The sequence below is a fragment of the Pteropus vampyrus genome, unplaced genomic scaffold (assembly GCF_000151845.1).
Source record: "Pteropus vampyrus isolate Shadow unplaced genomic scaffold, Pvam_2.0 Scaffold136, whole genome shotgun sequence".
In the NCBI taxonomy this organism is placed as follows: domain Eukaryota; kingdom Metazoa; phylum Chordata; class Mammalia; order Chiroptera; family Pteropodidae; genus Pteropus; species Pteropus vampyrus.
This window is the reverse complement of record NW_011888917.1, coordinates 4538311-4565147: the sequence shown is the minus strand read 5'-3', so window position 1 is coordinate 4565147 and position 26837 is coordinate 4538311. Positions and strand designations below refer to the sequence as shown.

At 34.2% G+C, this 26837-nt stretch overlaps 2 pseudogenes; one reads left to right on the top strand and one right to left on the bottom strand.

Moving 5' to 3' along the window:
- Window positions 1-7926: 7926 nt before the first annotated feature.
- Window positions 7927-8049, bottom strand: LOC111744510 (annotated as a pseudogene).
- A 6481-nt stretch (window positions 8050-14530) lies between these two features.
- Window positions 14531-14650, top strand: LOC111744518 (annotated as a pseudogene).
- Window positions 14651-26837: the final 12187 nt, after the last annotated feature.

Below are 26837 nucleotides of genomic sequence, written 5' to 3'. Positions count from 1 at the left end.
TTGCTGAAGGAATATTTTACCAGCTTTTGCAATACATATATTTACCCCCAAAGACCTGAATATGTACATAGAAGCCCTCAAAACTCTCTGGAAGAGCCATTTCCTTTTGAAACTTCACATCAATATATTCTGAGTGCTTTGATTTATTGATTTTTGAGAAGTCTCCATATTTTTATTATGTAATTCAAATCTTGATCATGTCTCTATAGGAAAAAAGGTCTCCTAAACCTTATAATGAAGTGGCAACTCCCTAGATAGATTTTAGTTTCCTTGAAGGAACAATATCTCTCAATAAATGGATCATTTTTTTCAATAAATGAAGGTTTAAATTCTATGTAGAAAGATGATGACTGATAAACTGAATTTTATATTAGTCAGAGGTAACTTCTAAAAAATATAATTTAAAATATAATTAAAAATTTTAAATCACTGTTTTGAAAGCAAAGATTTCTGAAAAACAAAAGTGGAAAACATTAAAGTCTAAGATAGGATGTGTGTTGGTTATTAAGCTACTGTCCCTCAGCTTCAAATCCATCCTTTATGACTCTGGGACTAGGATTCTGCAAACCCCATTACTCCTTTGACAGCTGGACCCCTGCTTGGCCCTGTCAATAGGCGGGTGGTGGAGGGAGCCTGGAAAGCTGGAGGAAGCAGAAGGGTCCTTCTTGTCTGTTTCCCATTCCTCTCCCATCACCCCAGCAAAGGATCTTCACCTGAGTGCAGCACCTTCCATTAGTCACAGTTGATTCTAGTTTGCAATTTTCCTAACACTCCTAGAACCAGCTTCATTGCACCTCTTCAGAGACACCAGCTCCAGCTAGCTCACGTCCCTTCTTCAGAGGTCTCGGTTTAGTTTTGTGGTCCCTCCTCCAAACACCAAGAGGCCCACTAACTGCAGAGCAGCACCCTCTCCTGAGAAGTTCTCCAATATCTATTAACAATTCCATGTATTAAATATGTGACTAGATGTCATTTAAGTCATCATCAGTAAACTTCCCAGACCATTTGTGCATTTATTTATTATCCATCTCTCTCTCTCTGTTTATCTTTCTACTTAGCTAGTTGATACATTTTTATCAAGAATTTTACATGTTTTGTAGAGACCATTTGACAGTCCAACTTGGTGTAAACAGTTCTCTTCATTGTGTGTTCCGAAATATACCTTCTGCCCCCAGCATATGTCCCTTATGAGCCTGTCGCCTACTAAAATTTCCACTATCAGAGGAATCATCATTTTAGGATGAGTTTTGCATGTCTGGAGATCCTCTTAAAATGCAGATACTCATCAGAGCATAGAGTATGATGTCGTTTATATTATAACATAAATTAGAGGATCATATTGGAACACAGAGCACTGTAGGTCTCCATAATTGGCCTATGAGCCCTTGTCCTCCATGTCCTCCTGTATCCTCAGGACCTTCTTGATGACTTGTGCACATTATGCCCTCAATAAGTATGTGTCAAATGCATGGGCAGTTGAGGTGGGAAGACGGTGTGGGACAGAAAGCAATATTTCAGTGTGTTGACCTCACAGCCAGGAGGCAGACTGAGAGCAATGGCTACCTGACAGGGTGGAAGGAGCAGAAAAATGACAGGAAAGAATGTTGAGGATAAACTTTTCTTACTTCAAAAGTCTTGACTCAAGCTGGCCCCATGAGGCAGAGATGGTGCTGAAGAGAAATTAAATTGGCAATAATCTTTTTTGGGAACTGTGATAAATTATTACTTGCATCATGATATTGACCTCCCTCTTTCTCAACTCTATCCGATTTTCATTAGTACAAAATTAGTCATAAGATAAGTTTTACAAAGATTGATGTAGGCAAGCGAAAGATGTGGAACGAGTCATAGATTAAGAAATTGCATTTCTTCTGTAATCCCCTTTCTCCTTCATGCAAGACCAGTTTTTTATTTTAGCAGCTGTAGTGGTTGGCAACTGACAAAGGATTAGTCATTTAGCTTTTATGATCTCATCTCTACTTCACACTCGTTTACAAAATTTCTGGCACCGACACTTCTCTTTTTCCTTCTTCCTTAAAAATTTTCAGAAAAATTTTTATTTATGTCAATATCTACATCCAAATCTATTTCTTTTTTTCTCAGTAGAATTGTCCTTTCTCCACTGAATGCTTTTGCACTTTTCTAAAAAAAATCATTTGACTATATTTGTGTGGGTTATTTCTGGACTATTTGTCCCATTGATTTATGTTTCTATTCTTTCATAAATACCATGCTATCTCTTTACTTTAGCTTTATAGCAATTCCTGATATGAGGTAGTGTGAGTCCTTCAACCCATTTCTTCTTCAATATTGTATTGGCTATTCTAGGACTTCTGCCTTTCTATATAAACTTAAGAATCTGTTTGTCAGTATACACAAAACTGCTTTCTAGGATTTTGATGAGATTCTGTTGAATCCGTAGATTAAGCTGGAAAGTATTGACATTTTAGCAATATCGAGTCTTCCTATTCATGAGCATAGAATATTTCTTAATTTATTTATATAGTCTTTAATTTATTTCTTCAATGTTGTATAATTTTCTACATATAGATATTTACATATTTTGTTAGTTTACACTAAACTATTTCTTTTTTGGTACTATTTTAAATGGTATTGTTTCTTACATTTTAAATTCTAATTGTTTACTGCTGGTATATAGAAAATCAGTTGACTTTTGGATAATTGGCTTTGTATCCTGTGACCTTGCTTTTTAGTTTCATAAGTTTGAGGTCGGGGGATTTTTACATTCTTTCAGGTTTTCTACATAAATAATCTTGTCATCTATGTACCAAGGCAGTTTTACATCTTCCTCCACAATTTGTATACTTTAAATATCCTTTTTTTTTCTTATTGCACTACCTAGGACTACCAGTATAATGTTGAATAAGAGTGGTAATTGAGGACATCCTTGCTCAATCTCAAGGTGAAAGCATTCATTCTCTCATCATTAAGTATGATATTAGTTGTAGTGTTGTGTTGTTTTTTTTTTTTTTGTAGATGTTCTTTACTAAGTTGAGGAAGTCCTCTAAAATTCCTATCTTGCTAAGAGTTTTTATCATAAGTGGATATTGAATTTTGTCAAATACTTTTCTTTCTCTTTTTCTGTCAACATGGTAGATTACATTGACTAATTTTTTAATGTTGAACCAGCTTTCAAACCTGGGATAAATTCCACTTGGTTTTGGTGTATAATTCTTTCTGTGAACTTTTGGATTGATGTGCTAATATTTTGTTGAAATTTTTTGTATTTATTTTCATGAGAGATATTGATTTATCGTGTTTATTTCTTGTAATGTTTACGTCTGATTTTGGTTTTAAGGTAATAATGGTCTTATAGAATAAGTTAAGACGTGTTCCCTCTCATTTTACTTTCTGGAAGAGATTGCGAAGAATTGTTTTTTGTTTTGTTTTGTTTTTAAATATTTGGTAGAATTCACCAGAGAACCATCTGAGCCAGGTGTTTTCTTTTCCAAAAGGTTTATTAATTATTGATTCAATTTATTTATTAGATATAGGGCTTTTCAGGTTGTCTGGTTCTCCTTGTGTTTTAGTTATCTGTACCTTTTAAAGAATTGATCCATTTCAGATAAGTTGTCAAATTTGTGGTCATTAAGTTGTTCATTGCATTCATTTATTAATCTTATAATGTGTCGGAATCAGTAGTGATGACCCCTCTTTCTTTTCTGATATTGCTAATTTGTGTCTTCTCTCATTTTTTCTTGGCTAGACTGACTAGAGCTTTATCATTTTCATTGATTTTTTCAAAGAACCAGCTTTTGATTTCATGCATCTTCTTTATTGTTTTTCTTTTTTTCAATTTCATTTATTTCTGCTCTAATTTTTTATGATTTATTTTCATCTGTTTGCTTTAGGCTTAAAGTGCTCTTTCTCTAGTTTCCTAAGATGAAAGCTAAGTCATTGATTTCAGATCTTTCTTTTTTAAATATATGAATCTAAAAGCTTTAAATTCTCCTCTAATTTCTGCTTTTGCTGCATCTCACAAATTTTGATAAGTTGCATTTTCATTTTCATTTAGTTCAAAGTATTTATTTCCTCTTTATTCTTTGACACATAAGTTATTAAGAAATGTGTTGTTTAATTTCCAAATATTTGTGAATTTTCCAACTATTTTTCTGTTACTTATTTCTGGTTCTATTTTATCGTGGTCTGAGAACATTCTTTGTATGATTTATATTCTTTTACATTTGTTAAGGTGTGTTTTATAGCCCAGAACGTGTTCTATCATGGTGAATGTTCCATGTGAGCTTGAGAAGAATGTGTAATCTGCTGTCATTGGGAGGAGTGGTCTAAAAATGTCAGATTAAATTGATTGAAAGAGCTGCTCGGGTCATCTATAGACTTACTGTTTTTCTGCTTGCTTGGTCTATCCATTACTGACAGAAGGATATTGAAATCTCTGTTCCAGTGAAATAGATTTGTCTATCAGTTTTTGTCTCATATATTTTGACACTTTTGTTAGGCGCATACACATTTAGGGTTGTTATGTTTTCTAGGAGAATTTACCATTAAGTAATGCCTTTGTCAGAATGCAATGCTCCTTTTTAACCCTGATAATCTTCCTTGTTTTGAAGTCTTTTATCTGAAATTAGTATAAATACTCTACATTTCTTTTGATTAGTGTTAGCATGGTATATCTTGCCCTATCCTTTAACTTTTAGCTTAATTAAGTCTTCATCTTTAAAGTGGGTTTCTTTTTTTTTTTTCTTCAGAGAATGGCACTTTATTTTGAGACCTGATTTTTTTGGCCATGATTTTCTATTGATTCTTCCATGATGGTATTATCTTTTTCAACAATGACAGAACTTCTTGCCCACCACACTAAAGACATCTTCAAGAGGATAGCCTTTGGGCTCACCTGCCTTCACAGTAAGCATGTCCGGCATTAGAATGATGCTTTCCAGAATTTTCTAAAGTGAGTTTCTTGTAGACAATACACAGTTAGGTCTTTTTTTCACTCTGATGATCTCTGACTTTAATTTGGTATATTTAGAAATGGTGCTGGGAAAACTGGAAAGCCACCTGCAAAAGAATGAAACTAGACTATTGTCTATTATCACATACCAAAATTAACTCAAAATGGATTAAAGACCTGAATATAAGACCTGAAACAATAAACTGCATAGAAGAAAACATAAGAACTAAATTTATGGACCCTGAACTTAAAGAGAATTTTGGAATCTCAAAGGTAAGGGAAGTAAAAGCAAAAATAAATAAATGGGATTATATCCAACCAAAAAGCTTCTGCACAGCAAAAGAAACTGTCAACAAAGTAAAGAGACAACCATCCGAATGGGAAAATATATTTGCACAAAATATACAAAGAACTCATACAACTCAACAATAAAAAAAAATCCAATTAAAAAATAGGAAGAGGACCTGAACAGACACTTCTCCCAAGAAGACATACAAATGGCCAACAAACATATGAAAGGATGTTCAACTTCACTAGCTATTAGGAAAATGCAAATCAAAACTACAATGAGATACCATCTCACAACTGTTAGAATAGTTGTTATCAATAAGACAAGTAATAACAAGTGTTGGAGAGGATGTGGATTAAAAGGAACCTTCATACACTGCTGGTGAGACTGCAAATTGATACAACTGCTATGGAAAACAGTATGGAGGTTTCTCAAAAAACTAAGAATTGATCTACCACGTGATCCAGCAATCCCTCTACTGGGTATTTATCCCAAAGACTTGAAAATAACTATCCGAAAAGATATATGCACACCAATGTTCATAGCAGCATTATTCATGGTGGCCAGGACATGGCAGCAACCAAAATGTCCTACAATCGATGATTGGCTAAAGAAGCTGTGGTACAAACATACAATAGAATATTACTCAGCTCTAAGAAGAAATGAAATACTGCCATTTGCCACAACATGGATAAATCTTGAAATAATCATGCTAAGCGAAATAAGCCAGACAGAAAAAGTTGAAAACCATGTGATATCACTTATATGTGGTATGTAAATCTAGAAGCAACAAATAAACAAACATGACAAACAAGCAGAGATTCATGGACATGGACAGTAGACTAGTGGTTACCAGAGGATGGTGGGAAGGAGGGAGGTAGCTGGAGTAAAAGGGGTCAAATTATGGTGACAAAAAGAAATCTAACTATGGGCAGTGAGTACACAATGCAATATATATATGACTTACTGTTGAATCGTACACTTGAAACTTACTGGATTTTGTTAATCGATGTCAGCATAATAAAAAAAGAAAAGAAAGAAAAAAAAGAATCATCAATGGTATACTCTAAAAGGCTGAAATAAAATATTTGTGCCATATATGATATTCATGATTCATCTGTCTGCTTTAATAAAATCTCTTATTTCAAAATCATTTTAATATGAGAGAGACTGGACACTGGATTTCTCAGAATGAGTCATAGCTTAATATCCTGGCTGTAACCAAAAAAAATGATCAAATATAGTAAAAATGTCTACTTTCTTGTAATTTGTGATATTTCTAATATGAAACATTTTTTAGTAAAAAATATAAAATAATTTCTTTCTCTATACATCTCAGAGCTACATATTTTAAACCAAAGACTCACAAATATTACAATAATTTTAGTCTACTTCAGAAATTATTGAAAGACATATTTTTGATACATTGCTATGTAGTATATTAAAGACATATCGCATATCATAATTTTTTTCTTTAACTCCCATGATTTATGTATTTATCCATTTGTAGCTAAGTTTATTATATATACTATGGCTTTAAAATATTAAAACTGCATTTCAGCTAGAATATTCTGTGTTAAAACCATTTATTTAGACAGATTTACTTTTCTCTTATGTATTCTAAATTAATAAACTTTTATGAAAAATAAAATAAAATAAATTGGTATATTTAGACCATTCACATTTAAAGTGATTATTGATACAGTTGGATTAATATCTATCATGTTTGTAACTGTTTTCTATTCATTGCTTCTGTTCTTTTTTTTTTGCCCCTTCTTTTTTATGCCTTCTCTTGTTTTAGTTGAATACTTTATGTGATTCCAAAGTCTATCTCCTTTTTTAGCCAATCAAATGTCCTTTAAAAAAATTGTAGTGGTTGTCCTGGAGTTTACAATATACATTTTTAAACTAATCTAAATCCCCTTCAAATACCACTATACCACTTCACATGTGCAGATACCTTAAAATAGAGCATCCCAATTCCTACCTCTGATCCCTTGTGACATTGCTGTCCTTCATTTCACTTATCTTTATGTTACAATAACTCGAAATATTGTTACTATTATTACTTGAAATTATTATCTCTTAAATCAACTAAGATTAAGAAAAGTTTTATTTTACCTATGTTTATTCCCTCACTAATGCTTTTCTTTTCTGTGTATAGATCCAAGTTTCTGAGTGATATTATTTTCCTCCTGCCTGCAGAACTTCTTTTAATATTTCTGCTGGCAATAAATTCTCTGTTTGTGTGTACATGTGTGTGTATGTGAAAAAGTATTTATTTATTCTTTACTTTTTCTTTACTTTTGAAGAATAATTTCATTGAATATAGAATTCTAGGTTGGTGAGGTTTTTCCTTTCCAGTATTTTACGTATTTCACTTCGCTTACTTCCTGTTTGATGGCTTCTGACAAGAAGTTCATTGTAATTTTTATCCTTGTTGCTCTATAGGTAATGAATAAATTTTTCGTACAGATTCTTTTCAAGATTTTATTTTTGCCTTTGGTTTTCTGTAGTTCAAATATAACATACAGTTATATATATATCTATATATAGATATATATATAGGGGTTTAGAGTTGTTTAGGGTTTTTTTTTGCTTTTTTTTTTTTTTTTTAGGTGAGGCAACCCATGGTTGACCTCACAGATTGCAAGGATCTTGTCAGCTTATAATCCTTTTTTTTTTTTTTTTTTTTAATAATTTACACCTACAGCACCTGGTCTTCCTAGGTGATCTCTCATCCAAGTACTAACCAGGCCCAACCCTGCTTAGCTTGCGAGATCAGGCTTCCGGGATCGGGTTTGTTCAGGGAGGCATGGCCGTAGACTGGAGTTGTTTAGTTTTGTTATTTATCCTGCTTGGTGTTCTCTGAGCTTGCTGGCTCTGTAGTTTGTCTTAATTTTGGACAGTTTTTGTATTATTACTTCAAATATTGCTTCTGTCCATTCATGCTTTCTTCTCTTCTGGTATTCTAATTACATATATATTACACCTTTTGACATTGTTACATGTTTTGATATTGTCCTATAGTTCTTGTATATTCTGTTCTGGTTTTCTTGTCTGTTTTTTCTCTCTGTGTTTCAGCTTGGGGCATTTTTATTGACATATATTTAAGCCCACTGATTTTTTTCTTCACCATGTTGAGTCTACTGATGAGTCAATCAAAGTCATTTTTTATTTCTGTTACTGTGTTTACTTCTATAACTTCCTCTTGATTCTTTCTTAGAGTTTCTGTCTCTCTGCTTATATCTTCCATTTGTTCTTTCATGTAGTCTACTTTTTCCATTACAGCCCTTAACAATAATCAGAGTTATGTTAAATTCACTATCTGGTAATTCCATATCTAGGTCACATCTGAACTTGGTTCTGCTGATTGCTTTGTCTTTAGACTATGTTTTTTTTCTTGCCTTTAGAGGATTGATACTAATCTGGTTAGGAGCTGAGCTGTTTTAAATATTGCCCATAGATATTGGTACCAGAGGCTTCAAATTCCTATAGTGTCCTTATTTTTGTCTCTCATCTTGACTTTGGGTTTCCCTAATTCTACTTCTCAGAAAGTCTTATATCTTGCTTGTCTTTCAGACGTAATCCACTGTTGTTATACTGTAGCTCCATTGGTGTCGTGTGGGGGAGGGAGAGAATTCTATTATCTTCTGATTATATCTCAGTCTTTTAGTGGGTCTGTCTTCAGGCTGTGACCTTCATAATTGTTTCTTCAGAGGTATATTTTTTCATCCTACCCCCCGCCCCCCACTTCCTTCTCTGGTTTCATCTTTCCAAATCTATCTTCTTGAAGCCCTGATGCCTGTTGATAATATTTTCTTTTTTTTCCCAAATAGGAAGGCGGGCTGGAGGAAGTTTCTGAAGGAACACCCTTTCCCAGAGATTGAAGTTCTTTCATCTGGAGAATGAATCTTTGCTATGGAGAAGATTCTGGCATATTTTACAATGGTTACTTTTTATTTTTCCCCGGAGAGCCACAAAAAAAATCTTTATTAGATCTTCACCATGAGGACCTGATGGATTAAAAGCCACAAAAGTGTAGTGACCCCCAGGAGTTTCTCTCTTTCACACTAGTCCATTAATCAACACAGCCTCCAGCAATTCATCAAAATTACCATTTAAGTATTATACTAGTTTATGGATCCAGCAGCTTCTGCTTCAGGTAAATAGATCTCATCTTTGTCTCTCTGGATGTACCTGTCTCTCCAGGTTTCAGAGTGGTGGTTTTTCCTGCAACTTCAGTTCTCTGATGGGTCCATGAAAAGCTGTTAATTTTCAGTTTATCTAGCCTTTTTCTTGTTGTAAGAATAGGAATGGTAGCTTCTAAGCCTTTTACATTTCGGAGCTGAAACTGGAAATTGTTTTCCTCTATTTTTTTCATTAATAAATTTAATCTTAGCAGCCTTTATTGAATTTTTAAAATTTTGGCTTTCTATTTTTCATTTTCAAAAGCTCTTTCTGGTTTCCTAAAGTTTTAAAAAATAGAATCCTGTTCTTGTTTTATGAGTGTCATATCTGCTGTTATCTTTCTAAGGACACTAATTTTTCATTGGAATTATAAAGACTTTGTGCAGATAAGATTTCCTTGGGTTTCAAAATTTTACTTTCACAATTTAGAATTTAAAAAATTTACTCACTCAAAAGGCTAGCTTCATTAGAGACGTTATATCAGAAACCACTATTTATTACAAATTTTGTATTTTTAAATATCTAGCTATGTCTTAGCAGATATAATATCTAGCAGAGACGAAAAACCCCAGTTAAATTTTTAAAAAAATTTCTGATCTGGACTAACTAAGTGGACTAAATAATTGTTTACAACATGTGGACAGCTCTCTTTAAATCTTTGCAGGTTCCAACAGATGTACAATACTTAGAACAGCTGCCTTGAAGTGGAGGAAATTAGCATTGCTGTCAGAGAAATAATTCTTTTTAGTTCTTATAGGTGCAATTGTTTTGTTATATTTTGCTAATAACATTATAAAATGCCAACGAATCTCTGGCTGCTATTTCTTTAAAAAAAAAAAAAATTTGTATTATAGACTTTTGGGAAAAATCTTAAAACATCTTTTAAATAATTCATCATTATAGACTCTTTTATGGCAGGTGCCCAAGCTAGACATCTGGCTGTTCTGTAGTCTAAAACATAGAATTGTTTACCTCTAAATGCAAAAATTTCTGTAAATATTAATGTTGTTAGTTCAAAAATAGAAAATGACTGCTTCTATTACCATCTGTTATTTGTTGAGTTCTATTAAATGCCAAATACTAGTCTAATCTTGAAAGATAAGTAGTATTATACTCAAATCACAGAAAGGGAAACTAAGGAATAAAGAGGTTAATGACTTGTTCAAAGTCATAAAATTAGCTCAGCCATAGCCAGAATTCTGGTTCATGTCTCTCTGGACTTTGCCCACTCACCATACCTTCTCTATTTCCAGATTTCTGGCCATTTTTAGGGGTCTGTTAACATTGTGAATAGTTTTGTGTAATTTTCTGTTCATGATCACTTTTTTCATTCAGCCAAGAAATTTCTATTTTAAGATCTCTTTATCTAATGTTTTCAGATTTAGCATTTTTTATATCTGTCTAAAGTCTTACTCTATTTAAATTGTCCTTTCATAGATTTATATTTCCATGGAAGAAAAGAAGGCAGTCATAAATACAAGGACCGGGAACACCTCCTCTTAAGATCCTCCCTAAGTTTTTACTTACCAAGGCTTCTGTGAGACTGGACTTTTAGACTGATCTTGAAGTGGAAGAAGAGGATCTAGCTAGGTGACACCTGAGTTTAGGAACCACTGTAACAAGTCAATCACTGTGACCACTGGAAGCATGAGTTAGAACTACTAAAGGTGGCTGAAGTTTATCTTAACAAGGACCTGAAATAAAGCATACAAAATAAATCATCTCCTGGGAAATAATAACTAACGAGCTTTCCGAACAGTGTAGTCAGCAGCCCTGTGAGAGATTAGAGCAAGGCAGTGAGTAAAGAAGCCTCCCTGGGGATAAGAAAACACAAATGATCATTGGTACACTGTGAAATAAGCTGAAAATAATCAGATAATCAATCTAGTACCCATAAGAACATGCACAAATCATGGAAACACAAAAGTGCATATAAAATGTATCCAAAAACTCAGGGAAGGCCAAACTTCTTCTTATTAGGTAGCTGTCAGACACGAGAGGCAGGGAGAACAAAGGAATAGGGGCTCAGCCTAGAGACCGCCCAAAGAACACCCTATTGGTAGTTAGAGAATATCTCCTGCATCCCCAGAGACAAAGGAAAGGAGGGTCATAGTCTTAGCTGGCCTAATCCGGCTACAGACACCTGTGCAGAAGATGCTATCTTAATTTGCTCACAATTTAAACTTCATTATAATACTATGTTTATGCCTGGAAATTTATGAATCTAATTATAACAGACTCAATTCTGAGTAAGCACTTGCTCACTAATATAGCATCCAAGTGTCAATCAAAATGACCTCACTTGCCAATCACTAAGAATGCCTTTGTAACCACCCACGACGGCCCTAAATATATCGCAGACCTCTCCCTCCCCCGGGGTTATAGCTCTCCATCTTCCCTGTAACCCCCGTCCCTTCCAGGGGTACATATTCTTATTTCCACATGGTTAGCCAGTTTTAAGCTTGACCTGTCTTCTATCTCATAACGTGCTTTTAATAAACGAATATTTCTCATATTCACTAAATTGAAATTAATTTCCTCATCAGTGATAAGGACCTAGAGATGTATGTTACCAGAACTCTGCACCAGATCGCCACAACCATAACATTCTGAAAAAAAAGATAAATGTCAATTCCAAGAAAATCTAAAATTTCAAACTACAGAAACTTCACTTATCTCATGCAAAAACTCTAAATAAATTAACATACTTTATTAGTCAGTAAATATTTAAATTGGTGTAATATTAGTTATAATTATATTTTTATGTCAAACAGTGTTCCTTAAATTTGAACTAATTTCTTAATATTTCATCATTTTAGCTCCAGAGAAATGTAATGCTGTCCCCATTTAATTGAGAACAAACTAGTTCTCTATGGGGAGATGCAAATTAGCTTAGAAATCACAGATTATCCATTAACCGTGACATAGTGGGGCAGGGTGTCTTGTAAGAAGAAGGATTTGGACATTGTGAAGATGATATGTCTAACTTTTTAAAACCAAGAGAGTCCTTTAGGAGCTGCTGCTTCAATTCAAAAGGGACCCTTTATCGACCCTTGGCATCTGAATAATCATTTTTTTCTTTCTCTTGTTTTAAATAACATCTTTATTAAGGGATAATTCATACATCCTCAAATTTACCTTTTTAAAATATACTGTTGTGTCCAGAATAACCAGACCCAACTTGAGTGCTCTTAACCAGGAGACAGTTTATTAGCCGGCGGCTGTCCTTGCAAAGGAGCAGCCCCGAAATGCCAAGATACAAGGTTTTTAAGCCCCAAATCCTATTCCTCATTCTGTCTTAAACACAAAGGTCCATCTTTCTCCTATTCACTACCTGTCAACCCACTGGTCAGGTGTGCAAGCGGGAAGTACAGAAGCAGAAAGCTTGTGTTAGAATGTTATGTTCCTATGGGTGATGGCCTATGTTCCCATGGACAATAGCCAGTGTTCCCATGGGCGATGGCCAAACAGTAATTTTCAGCTTATATACAATTGATTATTTTTCATGCCACGCAAGCAAGCAGGGTTACACAGGCTAAAATTGGCAGTTAGCGTATGAGCTCATTGTTACAAGTTTCATGATTAACAGAATGTGGTTAGGGGTTCCAGAAACTAGGCCTAAGTTATAGACTTCTTTTGTCCAGTTTCAGGTTTTAATTATTCTTTAACCCTTTCACATTTCAGCAGGCTATTACAATACAATTCAATGTTGTTCAGTATATATAGTCACAGAATTGAGTAACTTTCATTATCCAATTCCAATACCTTTTCATCACTCCATAAGGAAACCTTACACTCACTGACAATCATTCCTCTTTCTGCCCTCTCCTTGACTCTGGCAACCACAAGTATACTTTCTATCTCTTTGGATTTGCATATTCCGGACATTTTCTATAAATAGGATTATATAATACATGGCCTTTGAGCTTCTTTTACTTAGTGTAACGTTTTCGAGGAGCCATTTCTCTCTGGCATTTACAAGGTGTTCATGCCTTGCCCTACACCCTGTGGGCTCTCTATTCAGGTATAAATTTATATGGCCTACACTTGAATCATTCCTCTCAACTCTGATTCCAACTCTACCTAGCAGACTCTATAGAGACGAATACCAGTCAGATCCCATGCCCTTCATCTGAGTTCAGAACCTCCATGGGGATGTGTCAATCTGCTATTTCCTGTGCTTTTCCAAGAAATGTAGTAATACATTAAAAGTGCATTTGGAATTATAACTCCTAAAGAAAACTCTTTGCCAAATGATTAAAATACTTCACATAACTTATTAAAAATATTAGATAACTGATAAATTATAAACTAAATAAAATAAATATAAAAATCAGCTGAAAATCATCTATCCACTTGCTTTGTAGTTAATCAATCCTACCTTTAGAAATAAGGATAACTCTTATTTCCCACTATTTATACAATCCTTTTTTCTTTCTTTTTTAATTTTTATTTTTAAATTAGAGTTGACATTTAATTTTATTTTTATTAGTTTCAGGTGTATATACTATCCTTTTCTTCCTATATCAAGTATTTTTAAAGGATCATGCTTTCTCCTTTTTAATCCAACATACTGATTTTTATTTTGTTTCTATTTTAAAACTGATGTATATTAAAGCAAAATTTAAAAGTAAAATAGCCATCCATAATCTTGACACCCCTAGTAAAATTATTGTTATTTTTCTATTATTTTTCCCTCAGACAAAATATATTTTTTAATTAATTGCCTGAAATACCTTTATAATACATTTTCACCTGGTTTTTGTTTTGTTTTGTTTCATTTTTGTTTGTTTGTTTTTGTGGAAAAATTTTGGAAACCAGCCATCAAGTTTCTTTTTTTCATCTCGTTTCTCACCATGTATTTGTGTATTTTTGTGCCAGTAACACATTCTTTTTATTATAGTTTTTATTTTAGTTTTATTATAGATATATTTGGGGCTTGCTTGTAGGTTTCTTACAGGCTGTGCCTACAAACACAAGAATCTGATAAATTCTATTTCATGTGATTACTGTAATCAAATTTCCTTTCTATGTGGGACTTTCCAGAGAGCTTCTTACAACATGCCAACTGAGTGAAAGCAAGAGAGCAAGAGAGAGTTCCAACAAGAGAACATGCTCCTTATAGCCATGCCACCCTGAACAAGCCCGATCTCGTCTGATTTCAGAAGCTAAGCAGGGTCGGGCCTGGTTAGTACTTGGATGGGAGACCACCTAGGAAGACCAGGTGCCTGTAGGCATTAAAAGAATTAAAAAATAAGGGATTGTAAACTGACAAGGTCCTTGCAATCTGTGAGGTCAACCAAGGGTTGCCTCACCTAAAAAATAAAAAATAAATAAAAAAGAGAACATGCTCCTTTACCCCTTTTACACATACATATCTTCTCATAGCTATAACAGATTGCACATATTTTTGTGTTCTTTTTTCATTTAACCCAGTTACTTTTACTTATCCCATGTACAATATGATTACTTTTAAAGCTTCATAATAGATTGTTCTGTATTTTACATAATAATTTTACTTACAAATTTTCCAATCTGGGGTAATATGGTTTCAAATTTTTCAAAAGTATAATTTGAGTAAGGGACATGTTGAGACTGAGGAGAAGAAATGAAGGGGACTTTGGGCCTGGTCAGGATCATACATTGAATTGAAGACTCTCTATTAAATATAGGGAGATTAAGACTGCTTTAGGTTTAGGGCTGGGGCGTAGCAGTATAGAAGGTATGAGGAAAGGCCAGAACCTCTTGCTGATGTCAGGGGAATTGAGAGATTTGGGGGGACATCAGAGAAGTGTTCACAAGACTGTCTATTTTCTGCCACCCACTTCTTCCCTAGAGGCCACAAACTTCGGTTGATTATCTAGAGGTCACTCTTCCCGAGGGCTGGTGGAAGAGTTAGCCCAACTGCAGGGAGCAGATTTCTTCTTTAGTTTGATCTGACAGCTCAGATTACTCTCTGCAGGACAGAAATAATACTCTCCATGCTTAATTTAGCTTAGTGGCTTTTAAACTTTTTTCATGGGCAAGAATCTGTTCTCAAATAAAATCTTATATAAAACTTTTTTATGTGAACATATAAATGTGGAGCCACTCTGACCACTCATTAAGAGAATATCCTATGCTGGTTCATATCCAATAAAGTATGTGTTCTAAGACAAGCCAGGAGGAAAGATAGATGCAGGGCTACATCAAAGCCGGCCTCTTCCTAGAAGTGAGCATGGTGAGAAATGAGGGGAGAGAAGACATAGTTGAGGGTCTGAAGCCAGGCTTTGGGCACAGGTTCCATACCAGCCTGTGCTCCTTCCTTTCTTCCAGCTCTCCTGCTGTTGGGGAATTTGCTTGGCACAACTTTATCCCCATTATGGAAACCACTCTACTCTTGCCTGTTATGATTGTTTCTCATACTATGCACTCACACAGAGGCATTTCTCACCCAGACCATCCCCACTCTCATGACCACATTTCGTTTTTTCTGGTACAAAAGATTTGATTGTCTGATTCATCAGTGAGTCCCACACCAACATCAGAAATGGGAGGTCTCAATCACTACATGCTGTTCACGTGTGGTTTGATTGCTCCGCTGTTCCACAGAGAGACTGCCCTGCACTCTAGCGCCCTTAGCTCTCTCATTCCTGCATCTCTCAGGTGTCTTACTGTTAAACAAGACAAGAAGGGTACATAAAAGAGATATTAAAAACTAAAAAGATGTTTTTAAAGTCTCTGAGAGATAAATATTCTTAGCTATGAAATGAAATGAACATTTAGTGACATACATTGCCAAAAAGTCAACAAAGCTATAATAAAAAGAATGTGGTATTGGCACAAAAATACACAAATACATCCATCAGATTGTTGTTTTTCTGTAGCAAATTTCAAGTTTATAATACATTATTTTAACTACAGTCACCATGCTGTTCATTAGATCCCCAGAACTTACTCATTTTACAACTGAAAGTTTTACCCTTTGATCACCCCACTCCCTCAGTTAAATCCCCCATTCCCAGCCCCTGGCAACCATCATTCTACTCCCTGTTTCTATGAGTTTGAGTTTTTTAGATTCCACATATAAGTGCGATCATTCAGTATTTGTCTTTCTGTATCTGGCTTATTTCACTTAGCATCATGTCCTTTAAGTTCATCTATGTTGTCACATATGGCAGGATTTCTTCTTTTTAATGGCTGAATAATATTCTGTGTTTGTGTGTGTGTGTGTACATACATATCACATTTTCTTTATCCATTCACCCACTGACAGACACTTAGATTGTTCCAAATCTTGGCTATTGTAAATAAGCCTGCCACGAATATGAGAGTACAAATATCTCTTCAAGATACTGATTTCATTTTCTTTGAATATGTACCCCAAAGTGGAATAACTGGACAATATATATAGTAGTTCTATTTTTAATTTTTTGAGCACCTGCCATACTGTTTTCCATAGTGGCTGTACTAATTTACTTTCCTACCAACAGTGTACAAGGTGCCCTTTTCCCTATATTTTCACCAACATTTGTTATTTTTTTTTACTTTTTGATAATGCCATCCTAAGTGTGGGGTAATTGCTCATTATGGTTTTGATTTGTAGTTCCCTGATGATTAGTGATGTAGAGCACTTTTTCATATACCTGTTGGCCATTTGTATATTTTCTTTGGAAAAATGTCCATTCAGGTCATTTGCTCATTTTTTAATCTAGTGTAGAGCAAAGACTATTCTATGACATGACTGCTGCCTGGGTGTTGCCAAACCTGCCAGCTAGATTGGGGGTGGAATAAAGATAGTTTTCCCTAAATCCTCTCAGAGACTGTCTGATCAACCCCTCCTCTACACCCCACAGCCTGCTGGTTTGTGCTGGTTCCTCAAACAGGCTGGTGCCCTGCCCCGAGCAAGCATAATAGGCCTGGGGTGTGTCGCTTTCCAGTAACTTTATCAATGCTGCCCTGTCCTGTATAGCCCTTTAGCTCCTGCTCTGAATTGTGGAAGATATCCATGGTGTCCTGCTGCCATCCTTCTCAGGCCTTGTATGTAAGTTCCCTTAATAAACTCTTAATGTAATAATAGAGTTGTGAGCCTCTTCCTCTGGTCTCTCAGCCCGGGGAAATTTTTCCCATTTGGGGTTTGGTTTTTTTTTTTTTTTTTTTGGTGTTTTGATTGTTTTTTCTTTTGCTATTGAGTTGTATGATATTTTGGATCCTTACATACATATCTTGGATATTAGACACCTCTTGGATATAGTTTGCAAATATTCCATTCCATAGGTTGCCATAGTGACATTTTATGTCTCAGAGTTTTCATTTTGTTGATTGTTTCTTTTGCTGTGCAGAAACTCTTAAGTTTGATGTAGTTCTAATTATTCATTTTTGCTTTTATAGCCTGTGCTTTTGGTTTCATATTCAAAAAAATTGTTGCCAAAACCAATGTCAAGGAAGTTTCCTCCATGTTTTCTTATAGGAGTTTTATGGTTTCAGGTCTTATGCTTAAGTCTTCAATATATTTTGAGTTGATTTTGTGTATAGTGTAAGATACAGGTCCAATTTAATTCTTTTGCATCTAGATATCTATTTTGCAATACCATTTATTGAGGAGACTATCTTTTTTCCACTGTGTGTTCTTCATGCCCTTGTCAAAAATTAGTTGATCATATATGTTTGGGTGTATTTCTGGCCTCTCTATTCCTTTATTCTATTCTTTTGGTCTATGAGTGTGTTTTTATGCCAGATTAGACTGTTCCTGCTTGTTGTAGAAAAGAAAGTATTCACCAAATCATTGGCTGTATACCATTTATTGGAGGCCTTCTCCAACTGTGTTAGTAAGGATACTATGCCCAGCACAGCAGCTGTTATTAAGCTACTACTTGGTTGAGTGTGCAGTAGTTACAATCATCCTTCAGGATCTAGACAGTTTCTTCAGGGGACAGGCTGACTAATTAAATGGAGATATGATAGGGACCATTACTGTTATGTCCCTTAGGCCTTTAAAAGTGGCACTAATTTCCACTAGAGACTGTCCCCTCAAGGATGTGATGCTTTGTTTGTTAGAGTTTAATTAATATCTTAGGTGGGGTAGGGCAGTTTCCAAAGTTTTTGCACAGTTTTTCCTACAATTATAACATATATGTGCATATACACACAAAAATGCATACATATACTCTACCCCCCACCCTGGCCCCCAAGGCACATCACAAACTGCTAAAAACCAACATTAAAGAGAAAAATGTTAAAGTGACCAGAGGAAAAAAGATACATTAACATACATGGGAACAGTAATATGAAAAACAATGGTGTCCAAAGACAATGGAATGAAATCTTTAAAATGCTGAAAGGAAAAAAATCAAAATTCTGCCAACCCAGGATTCTACATCCATCATAAATATCTTTTGTAAAAGAGAGTTTCGGACCTTTTACTATATATAAAAATTAACTCAAAATGGATCAAAGACCTAAAATGTAAGAGCAAAAACTATACAACTTTTAGAAGAAAACATAGGAGAAAGTGTTCATGACATTGGATTTGATGATGATTTCTTCATTGAAATGATAAACTTTTGTGCATGGAAGGACACTCACAAGAGAGCGAAAAGACAACTCATAAAATGGGAGAAAATATTTGTAAATCATATCTGAAAATATGTGATATTCAGAATATATTCACAGGCAAATTCATAGAGGCAGAAAAGTATAATAGAGATTATCAGGGGTTGGCAGGAGAGGTAAATGGGAGTTATCATTGAGTGGATACAGAGCTTTTGTTTGCAATAATGACAAAGTTCTGGAAATGAATAGTGGTGACAGTTCTTATCTCTTTGGTCTGAGACAAGTAAAGTGAGATTGCTTGTTTCTAGCAGGAACAGCAAAGTGGATGCTGGAATCATAGTTTGAAAATCAGTTTATAAAAATCTATTGTTTTTATTTTCCCCATGAGATTGGGCACTATTCAAGAGCCAAAATCATTTATTTGTGTTTCCAGCACCCAGAACTATGCCTGGCATAGAGATGCTATTCAGTAAATATTAAAAGGATTAATGAATCAATAAAGTAGGAGTGCCAAGACATTCAAATCATCTAAGAAAAGATGTATAAGTGGGAAAGTGTGGGTATCAGAGATGGTGGATATTGAGACTAGCTTACAAAGACTACACAGTGTATACTTTCTGCCCCAACACAGGAAGAAATCTTGAGACCCATTGGTATTCTCTCTGGATGTCACAATAATAAACACTAATTGCTAATGATGTCTTAAATAACTGAGATATATTTGCCATATTTCTGAATTTCACACGATTATAATTTTTGTTTTTGTTTTTGTCATTAGGTTTGGTGGACTGGCAAAGGGTTGCAAACATCTCTTTCACCAATCAAGTAGGAGTGCAATAACATCATACGAAAGGTCAGTATTGCCCAAAAGAGTATAGTTGGACACCTTACACTCATATATGTATCTTACATTGTACTCATTTTTCTCATTTCGTCCTAGACCACTGAGAGCATTATCTTAAATCTGTGCTAGTGTATGGGTTGGGAACTGTTGGTTTAAAGAATGGACAACTGTAAGTAGACAGCAACAACAATTTTTAAGGTTTTAATGAACTTCAACAATGAACCATGAAAGAAATATGGCCTGTCTGGAATTAACCCTATCTAAAACCATATTGCCTCTATGATAAGAGCAGTGACTTTTCTGTTGAAGTCCAGCTGTCAGACTGTACCTTTAGTACTTTTATAAGTTTTTTGTCAAAACCGAGTGTGCCCCCAAATTACCCCTTGGGCTGATGAGAGGATTTGAAACCATAGTTTACAATAAACTAGGACTTCTGAGCTGAGAAAAGACTTGAGTGTATTTGCAGAGTAGAGGGAATAGTGGTTAAAGGATATAACTTCTGAACTATCTGTTCAGTATATAAGCCAATGACTTCCCCAACAAATTATGATCTTGCTTCCCTAGCTGTGGCTGACCAGAGCTGAGACAATTAATTCTCTCCCAGATTTTGGAATTAGGGCTGAGAAACTGCAAGTAGATTTTTGGCTAAGGGATTGTCAAGAATTTATAACAGAAAGAGCTCTTCAAAAAGGCTTCTCAGAGAACATGTGTCCCTTATCTAAATCAAATCCCTTCTCTCCCCTTCCACCTCTTAAGTAGAGAAACTAAGCAGTGATTTGTCGGGGTTCTTAGATTAAAGATTCATACACCAGAAAATTATTTAAATCAGATAAACTGCCTAAAGCAGGGGTCCTCGACCCCTGGGCTAAGGACCAGTACTGGTTCGTGGCCTTTTAGGAACCCGGCTGCATAGCAGGAGGTGGGCGGCAGGCCTGTGAGCGAAGGAAGCTTCACCTGTATTTGCAGCCATTCCCCAGTGCTAGTATCACCACCTCAGATCCCTCTCAGATCATCAGGCAATAGATTCTCATAGGAGCACCAGTTCCTGGTGCCAAAAATGTTGGGGACCACTGACCTAAAGAACATACAAACTCTAAGAGGCGGTAGTACGTCAATATGATGTTAGGTGATTCCATGGATGGGTGTTTTTATTTTAATAGTTATGCTGATTAGTTTATTTTCATGCATTTCAGTAAAAAAATACTTCTAGGATATCAAAGTCATGAATTCATGACTATTGTTTAGAGAAAGGCCTCATCTATTTAAGAAAAAAATGAGTTTAAAGAACAATATTACATAATCGATAGCCAGAGAATATGGAAAAAATCATCACAGTGAGTCACAAAGGAGGCTCGGTCACTTCCAAAAAGTATGCAACAAAAGCAACTAAAATGTTAATCCTTTTCAATCTCATTAGTTATACAAATTTAAGGTATAATAACTTGCGAAATGTATAATAAACCCAACAGTGATACTCATTGAGGCACTGGACTATAAGAAACTGGTGTGGATGATTCGGAGAGGGAATAATAATAGGTAATATTTGTTGAGTGGTTAGGATCTGTCAGGCATCATTTAAAATGCTTTACAAGTATTAACTCATTTGATTCCCTGTGAGGTATATGTGTACTATGTGCTGTTGAGTTGGCTTTGATTCCTGGCTACTCTATTAATGAATTATGTTCACAATGTCCTGTCATCAATAGCCCTGTTCAGCTCCTGTAGACTCATGCCTATGGCTTCTTTTATGGAGTCAATACATCTAATGCCTGGTCTTCCTCTTTTCCTGCTGCCTTCTGTTTTTCCCAGTATCATTGTTTTTCCCAAAGAATCCTGACTTTTCATGATGTGCCCGAAGCAGGACAACTTCAGTTTTGTAATTTTTGCCTCCAGCGATGTTTCAGGCTTAATTTACTCTAGTACCCACTTGTTCATTTTTCTGGTCATCCAGGGCATATATAGAACTTGCCTTCAACACTATATTTCACATGAATCAATTTTTTCCCCTATGACTAGGTAATTCATATGATGTAAGTAATTATTACTATGCCAGTTTTCCGAATGGGTCAACTGAGGCACGGAGAGGTTAGTAACTTGCCCAATTATCTGCCACTAGTAAGTCACAAAGAATCTGCTTTTTCTTGAACAACTCTCACACCTCAGTCTGCTTATTTTAAATTTAAACTGGATTTTGGTTTCTGGGTGCTATAGCTTAATCATTTAAAAAAGATTTTTAAAAAATTTTTTAAATTTATTTTTTATGATGACATTGGTTAATGAAATCCAGTAAGTTTCAGCTGTACATATTAACAGTAAGGCATATATTTATTTACATTGTGCATTCACCTCCTATAGGCGTAATCAGTTTTAACTCTCCAGTGTTAGCACTGTGGTTACAGCGAGTATTGGGCAAACCCTGAACTCAACATAAGCTGAGAGTTTGAGTTGCCCTGATGCCTTAAAAATCCTCTTCAACAATTATCAGCTCATAGTCAACACTGTTTTATCTATACCCCCACTTATTTTCCTTCTCTTTGAATTATTTTGAAGCAAATCTCAGACATCAGATCAATTGTAAATATTTCATTATGTATTTACAGAAGATAAAAATTTATTTAAAAATAGCTATGATAACACAATACCACTAAAATAAAATAAACTCCTAATGTTATTAAATTGTGTGCCCTATTGCTAATGATCAAATTTCCAGTTTTCTCATAGATGTCATAAATGCATGTATGTGAGTTTATAGTTTATTGTTTGATTTATAATCTAAAAGTATAATTAATTGATGTCTTCTGGCTGTTTTTTAATCTACTCTATTTTTTTCTTTACAATTTATTCATTGAAAAGCCAAGGTAATCTTGAAAAAGAATAAAGCTGAAAAACTTACTCTGAAAGATAGCAAAATATATTATAAAGCCACAGTGATTAAGACAGTGTGATATTGATACTATGACAGATAAATAAACCAATGGAATAGAAACAAGAATCCAGAAGGAGATCCATACTTTTATAACTCTTGAGTGATGATAAAGGTGGTCCAGCAAAGCAGTGGGGAAAGTATAATCTTTTCAATAAAGGTGCTATGACAACTGGATATCCTTATAAAAAAATAAAATAAAATAGAACCTTTACCTCACACTACATGTAAAAAGAAATTTCAGATGCTGTGTAAACCTAAATATGAAAGATAATACAGTAAAGCTTCTGGAAGAAATTATAGAGAAATGTTTTTATAAGCTTGAGGTAGGGAAAGAGTTGTTAAACAAAATATGAAAAGCACCAACTACAAAGGAATATTGACAAATTGACTATATTAAGAATTATCAACTCCTGTTCATCAAAAAAAAAAAAGTAGAAATATAAGTAACACATTGGGAGAAGACATGCTCAATGCATATTACCACAAGATTTGTACTTAGAATCTACAATATATATATTTGTATTTATATATATTTTGCATACTTATATACAAATATCTACATTTGTACTTAGAATATATAAAGAATACCTACAAATCGATAAAGAAAAGATAATTAGAAAAATAAGCAAATGAATAGGCATTTCAAAAAACATATCTAAATCACAAATAAATATACAGTAAGGTGCTCTATTCACAATTGCTAAACTTTAGAAATTACCCAAATAATAGTGGCAAAAAATTTTTTTCATTCATCTATACCATGGAATACTACTCAGCAATAGAAATGAAGAAACTATTGATATATGAAACAATATGCATAAATCTCAAAGCATTATGCTAAGTAAAAGAAGCCATTCAGAAAAATCTACATGGCAGATGATCCTTCAAAGAAAAGAATCAAAGTCAGGAAAAACCATGGAAATATTTTTTTTTATGTGCTGAAAGAGACTAATTGCCAAACCAAAAATTCTAAAAATATCCTTTGAAAAAGAAAGACCAGATAAAACAGGTAATTTAATGCGCCAACTTGACTGGGCCACAAGGATTCCAAGACATTTGACCAAACATTATTCTGGGTGTGTCTGTGAGTAAAACAAATTGCCCTCACTAATGTTAGTGGGTCTCATCCAATCAGTTGAAGACCTGAATAGAACAAAAAGGCTAGTAAAAGGTAACTCCTTCTGCCTGACTGTTGAGCTGGGACGCTGGTCTTTTCCAAACATCTGAGTTGGGCTGAACATTGCATCCTGTTGGAGCCTGTCATCTTTCAAACTAGAATTTATTCCATCAGCTCTTCTGGTTCTCAGGCCTTCTGACTCAGACTGAAACTCAGACATCAGTTCTCTTGATCTCCTTCAACTGGCTGATCACAGATCTTGGAACCTCTCAGCCTCCATAATCACAAGAACCAATTATATACTATAAATCTTCTCAAAAATCTCGACAAACACACCAGATAAAGACCTTTTCAGAGGAATAAAAACCTCGAGACTCTTATTGCTAAAGGATATACTAAAGAAACTTCTTCAAACAGAACAAAAATGAACACAGATGCACAGAGATGCAAAAAGCCTTATTTCAAGCATAATTGTAATGTCTATTTTTCTTCTCATGTTTAAGTCATTTGTGATTGGATATATAATACTAAAATAGATTATAATATAAAAAATTATTAAATATAAAATGAATGGTTTTATATTTGGAACAACTGGATATCTCTGGGGAAAAACGGAGCTTTGATTTCACATCTTTCCAGTAGGAAAAAAATGATATTTGTGCTGGATCAATAATTTTGAAAGTTAAAAGTATAAAGCTTCTACAAAAAAAGTAGAATATGTTGAAAACCTTAGTGTAGGCAAAGATTCTTAGATAGGTCATAAAATACAAATAAAAGAAAAATATTGAAAAATTAGACTTGATTAAAATTAAAATTTTCTGTTCATCAAAAGTTACCATTAAGAAACTGAAAAACAAAATTAAATAAAAAGCATCCCGATTAGAGGAAGAAATAAAACTATCTCTATTTTCATATGACATGATTGTGTATATAGAAAATCCTAAGGAATTCATTTAGGAAAAACTATTAGAACTAATAAATCAGTTTAGCGAGGTTTCAGGATACTAGATTAATGGACAAAAACCATGGTATTTCTATCTAGGAACAATGAGCAAACAAAAAAGAGAGAAATTCCATTTCTAAGCATTAAAGAGAATAAATTACTTAAGAACAAGTTGAACAAAAGAAGCTCAAAATTTACATTCTTGAAACTATAAAATATTGTTGAAAGAAATTAAAGATCTGAAGAAATGGAAATATATCCCATATTAGTGTATCATAGGACTTAATATTAAGATGGCATTATTCCTGCAAATTGACCTACAGCTTTAGTGAAATTGTTATCAAAATCTCAGTTGACTTCTTTGCAGGAAATGACAAGATGATTCTAAAATCTATATGGAATTACAAGGGGTCCAGATTCTTATTTTTTTCAATATTGAAAAAGAACAAAGTTTAAGTACTCCCCCTTCCCAGTTTCAAAACTTACTACAAAGCTACAGTAATCAACACAGTGTGGTAGTGGCATAAGGATAAACATATAAATTAATGGAATAGAATTTAGTGTCTAGAAATAAACCCTTACGTTTACAGCCAATTGATTTTCAACAAGGGTGCCAGGACAACTCAATGTGGGGAAGAATAGTAATCTCAACAGATGGCATTGGAACAACTGGATATTCATGTGCAAAAGACTAAGGTGGATCCCTAGCTCACATGATATACAAATATTAATTCAAAATGAATCATAAGCCTAAATCTAAGAGCTAAAACTATAAAACTCTTAGGAGAAAACAGGCGTAAGACTTCATAACCTTAGATAAGTGATGACAAAAGGTATGGGGTTTCTTTATAGGGTAATAAATATATTCTGAAATTGATTGTGGTGATGGTTGCACAAATTTGTGACTATACTAAAAACCATTGATTTATACACTTTAAATGGATAATTTGTATGGTATGTAAATTATATCTTAATAAAGCTGTTGTCTAAAAGAAAATAAAATGATATCACAAAGGAGAAAATATTGCAGTACATATATTGGTTAAGACTTACATCAAGAATAAAGAAAATCTAGAAATCAATAATGAAAAGACAAGCAAACCAATTAAAATGTTAAAAAAAAACTTTAAAAAGTAGTTTACCAGGAAAATATCCCAAAGGCCAAGAAGCATATAAAAAGGTGCTCAACATTAGTAATCATTAGGGAAATGTAACTTAAAACCACAATGAAATCCACTGCATACCCTCTAGAATGACTAAAATTTAAAAGACTGATAATACCAAGTGTAGACAAAGATGTGGAGCAGATGGTGGGAGTGTAAAATGGTATAACAACTTTTTAGAATATATATATTTTTTTATTTTTCAGTTATAGTTGGGATACAATATTATATTAGTTTCAGGTGTACAATATATTTAGACAGTTCTATAACTTATGAAGTGATCATCCAGTAAATCTAGTACCCATCTGACACCATACATAGTTATTATAATATTATTGATTATATTTTTTATGCCATACTTTACATCCCCTTGACTATTTGTAACTACCAATTTGTACTTCTTTATTCCTTCCCCTCTTTCACCCACTTCCTCAACTCCTCTCATCTGGCAACCCTCAAAATGTTCTCTGTATCTAGTTTGTTTGTTTTGTTAGTTTTGTTCCTTAGACTCCACATGTAAATAAAATCATATGGCATTTGTCTCTCTCTATCTGACTTACTCCACTCAGCACAATACCCTCTAGGTTAATCCATGTTGTTGCAGATGGTGAGATTTCATTGTTATTTTGTTTATTTATTTTTTATGGCTGAGTAATATTTCATTGTATATATGTACCCCTTCTTCTTTAGCCATTTATCCATTGATGGACACACAGATTTGCCTTTATATCTTGGCTGCAATTTAGATATAGATGCACATGCCCCTTCAAGGTAGTATTTTGGGTTTCTTCGGATAAATACCCAGAAATGTGATTACTGGGTCTTTCTTTGTCTCTCATTATAGCCTTTGTTTTAAAATCATTTTGTCTGGTATAAGTATTGCTACTCCAGCTTTTTGTT